This window comes from Elephas maximus, chromosome 3 (assembly GCF_024166365.1).
Source record: "Elephas maximus indicus isolate mEleMax1 chromosome 3, mEleMax1 primary haplotype, whole genome shotgun sequence".
Classification (NCBI taxonomy): domain Eukaryota; kingdom Metazoa; phylum Chordata; class Mammalia; order Proboscidea; family Elephantidae; genus Elephas; species Elephas maximus.
In genome coordinates, this window is record NC_064821.1 from 32,946,845 (window position 1) to 32,951,434 (window position 4,590).

At 47.4% G+C, this 4,590-nt stretch overlaps 1 pseudogene; it reads left to right on the forward strand.

The window, feature by feature from the left end:
- The first annotated feature begins 1,526 nt into the window (after window positions 1-1,526).
- LOC126071212 (ferritin heavy chain-like) lies at window positions 1,527-2,094 on the forward strand (annotated as a pseudogene).
- Window positions 2,095-4,590: the final 2,496 nt, after the last annotated feature.

Here is a 4,590-nt window from a genome sequence, read left to right on the forward strand (position 1 = left end):
TAAGCATTTGGCTGCTACCAAGAAGCCAGTAGTTCGACTCCACCAGCCACTCCTTGGAAACCCTATGGGGCAGTTCTACTCTGTTCTTTTGGGTCACTATGAGTCAGAATCGACTCAGCGGCAATAGGTTGGGCCAAGGTTGAGAACCATCATGGGAAACAGTGATGCCCCCAAACTGGGAGGGAGGAGTTAGTGAAGGCATCTGCCTCCTGACCTCCTCAGAGCTGAGGACACCCACCTGGGACCCTTGCCCGTCAAAGCTTGGCCAAAGGCTGCTGCCTGAGGAACAGGGTAGCCTCCCAGTGGGTGGGGCTCCAGTGGGGTGAGTGTTCTGGTCTCCAACACCAGTCTCAGTAGGCATGGTGAGGGCTTTCTGGGTCTGTATTTGGGTAGGAGGGGAATCTCCTGTCCCTGAAACATCCCTAAGAGCTGGGAAGGTGTGAAAGGTATGTAGGTGTGCTGGGAGTGGGGGAGGAGAATAGACCAGGGGGACAGAGCAACAAGGACCCAACCCAGAAGCTCAGACTGCTTCATTTTATCACTATGTTATGAATTGAATTGTGTCCCCTCAAAATATATGTTGTAAATCCTAACCTCTATGCCTGTGGTAATAACCCCACTCGGGAGTGGGTTGTTGTTGTTATATTAATGAGGCAGGATTAGTGTCAGGTGTGTTTTGAGTAATTCTCTTTTGAGATATAAGAGATTAAACATGCAAGCCAGCAAGCAGAGATGGGGAAGACAGATGCCAAACCACTTAGAGGTCTCCAAGGAACCAGGAAACAACCTGAAGACACAAGGATTTTACCCTAAGCCAGAGCCAACATAGGAAGAAAGCCTTCCCCTAGAGCTGGCACCCTGAATTCAGACTTCTAGCCTCCTAAACTGTGAGAAAATAAATTCCTGGTTGTTAAAGCCATCCACTTATGGTATTGCTGTTATAGCAGCACTGGATAACTAAGACACACTCTTTCAACAAGTATTTCTTGAGGACTATTGTGTGCCCCACAGTGTTTTAAGACTGGGGATGCAGCAGTGAACAAAGCAGACAAGGGCCCCTGCCCTCACTGAACTGACCAAAGTTCCAGTGTGGGGAGGTGGACAAGGAATAAGTTAAGTACAATATAGCCCACCCAGAGGACCATTGGAAGAAAGGCCTGGCAATCTGCTTCCCAAAAAATCAGCTATTGAAAACCCCACAGATCACAGTTCTATCCTGACACACAGGGGGTAGCCATGAGTCAGAATCAACTCCGTGGCAACTGGTTTTGGAATCCCTGGGTGGTGCAAACAGATAACGTGCTGAGCTGCTAACAAAAAGGTTGGAGGTTCAAGTCCACCCAGTGGTGCCTTGGAAGAAAGGCGTGGCTATCTACTTGCAAAAAATCAGTCATTGACAGTGCTTGAACAGAACGTGGCACTCGCCAACCTTCCCCCAACCTCCTCACATCAGCACCCTTGGACGCCTCAAGGCCAACACCAGCGCAGCCAGCCGCTGATGCCTCTCCTCATCTGCTGCCGCCACAATGACCATGTCCTCCTCGAAGGTGCGCCAGAATGACAGCCAGGACTTGGAGACCACCATCAACCACCAGATCAACCTGGAGCTCTATGCCTGCTACGTCTACCTGTTCATGTTTTACTCCTGCAACCTCGATGATGTGGCTTGGAAGAATTTTGCCAGATATTTTCTTCACCAACCTCACAATAAGAGGGAACATGCTGAGAAAGGCAGGAAGGTGCAGAACCAACGAGGTGGCCGAATTTTCCTTCAGAATCTCAAGAAACAGACCACGATGACTGGGAGAGTGGGCTGAATGCAATGCGGTGTGTTATACTTGGGAAAAAGCCTGAATTAGTCACTACTGGAACTGCCCAAACTGCCACTGACAAGAGCGACCCTCATTTGTGTGACTTCCTTGAGACTCATTACCTAAATGAGCAGGTGAAACCCATCAAAGAATTGGATGACTACATAACCAACTTGTGCAAGACGAGGGCCCCCAGACTCTGGCCTGCCAGAGTATCTTCTTTGACAAACACACCCTAGAAGACAGTGACAGAGAGCTAAGCTTTAGCCTGGCTTCCCCGTAGCCACAGGGGTGACTTCCGTGGTCACCAAGATGGCAGATGTATGTTGGGTTTCCCTTTACCTTTTCTAGAAATTGTCCCAAAATATTCATTTAAGTTCTTTCATTTGTATTATTCTTTCAAATGAAGTAATTTTGTGCCCCCTGCTCCCCCCTCCAAAATTAAAAAACGCTACAGAGCACAGTTCTACTCTGACACACATAGGGTCACCATGAGTTAGAGTCAACTGGACGGCAGTTGGTGTTAAGGGAAGGTGATAAATTCTACAAGGAAAATGAAGCAGAGAAGGGGATGGGTGTGCCAGGCGTAGGGGTTCCATTTTAATTGGGTGGCCAGCAAGGCCTCACTGAGCAGGTGACTTTTGAGCAAAGAGCTAAAGGAGATGTGGAAAAGAGTTGTATTGGCTATCTATTGCTGATTAACAAATTACCCCGAAACTTAGTGGCTTAAAACAACACCGTGTATTAACATACAGTTTCTAAGGGTTGGGATCTGGGTGCAGCTTGGTGGGGTCCTCTGGCTCAGGCTCTCTCAGGAGGCTGCAGTCATGTCTATAGTCATGGCATCCTGGGCTACAGTCATCTCAAGGCTTCACTGGGAAGGATTGGTTTCCAAGCTCACTCCTGTGGTTGTCGACAGAACGTGGTTCCTTGCTGGATGTTGGCTGGAGGCAGCTGTGTGTTCCTTGCCACGTGGGCCTCTCCATGGAGCATCTCACAGGGTGGCACCTGGCTTCATCAGAGCTTGGAAAGCGAGAGGGCAAGAGGGAGAGAGTCAGCAAGACAGACGTCACAGCCTTTTATAATGTTATCTGGGAAGTGACATTCCCCACATTGGCCATGTTCTGTTGGTTAGAAGCCAATCCCTAGGTTCTGCCCATACTCATAGGGAGGGATCACAAAAGGACAAGAAGACCAGGAGACGGGACCATTGGAGACTGTGGGACAAAGAACTTGGTTTGGTCCTTTGACTCTGGTTTCTGAAAATAACCCGAACAATCAAAATGCCTTTGTTTTCCAAAATAGTCAGGCAAGGAGGGGCTACACAGGCCCCATACCTGGAGAACTAACTGCAGGAAGGGAGGGAGACCTAATGCAGTTCTATATATCCATTGACTGGATCGGTCATAACTATGCACTAAGGTCCAGATCATGCATATTCATTGACTCGGGGCCCCAGGACCTTGGAGCACTCTCGTTGGAGTCTCCTGGATTGGTGAGGATATCCATGCACAGAAGAGGGTACAGCTTGTCCCTGGAGACAATGGAGGCCCTGTGCCAGGAACTCTTCCAGACCTTGTGATGTGTCTCTAGGCTTGTATCCTTTCTGTTTATAATAAAGAGGTAACTAAGTACACGTAACAGTTTTCATGAGTTCTCTGACTCATTCTAGTGAATTATCAAACCCACCAGGGGCAGTTAGAACCAGCAGAGAGGCTGGCGTTTGCTTATTTGGCAGGTGCTGAAAGGACAAAGTCCTGACTTGTGGAAACCCAACTCTGAGTGGTTAAGGTCAGAGAGAGAAAGTACTATGTGGATGGCTGGTGTCAGAATGATAAAGTGGGCAAGTGCGATTATGAGTTATCATCCCATTTGGGAAATCAGTCGTATGTCAGTTATTATTCATACAGGAGCCATCTTAGAAGCTGGCACCACAGGAACCATGCAGGTATCTGGGGAGGAGCAATCCAGGCAGAGGGAACAGCAAGTGCAAAGGCCCTGAGGCAGGAACAGGGTTGGAGTATGGTAGAGACAAGAAGGAGGACATGTGGCTAGAGTAGAGAATGAGAGGGAAAGGGGTAGAAGATGAAGGCAATGAGCCCAGCAGCAGTCACGGAGGCTGTAGGAAGAAATCTGAATCTTGTCTAAGAGCAGTTAAAATCACTGGACAATTTCAAATTTCCCTGGGTGGCGGAAATATTTTGTGCTGGATTATTAACCTAAAGGTTGATGGTTCAAACCCACCCAGCTGTGCCAAAGAAGAAAGTCCTGGCAAGCTGCTTCCATAAAGATTACAGCCAAAGTTCACTCTTCATCCAAAGATTAGACAGGCCCATAAAACAAAACAAGACTAAAGGGGCACACCAGCCCAGGGGCAAGGACTAGAAGGCAGGGGGCGACAGGAAAGCTGGTAATAGGGAACCCAAGGTCAAGAACGGAGAGTGTTGACATGTCGTGGGTTGTTAACCAATGTCATAAAACAATATATGTACTAAGTGCTTAATAAGAAACTAGTTTGTTCTGTTTACCTTCGTCTGAAACACAATAAAAAAAAAAAGATTACTGCCAAGAAAACCCCATAGAGCACAACACATGGGGGTTGCTATGAGTCAGAATCGACTTGACGGTGCAAATGGGTTTGGTTTTGGTTTCAACAATTTCAAGCCAGAGACCAATGTCATCTGATTTATATTTTAAGAAGAGTTCTCTAATACCTACTAAAGGATTTTGGGGTGAAGCCATATGGAATTTGCTTTAAAATATTCCATTTTTTTTTTTA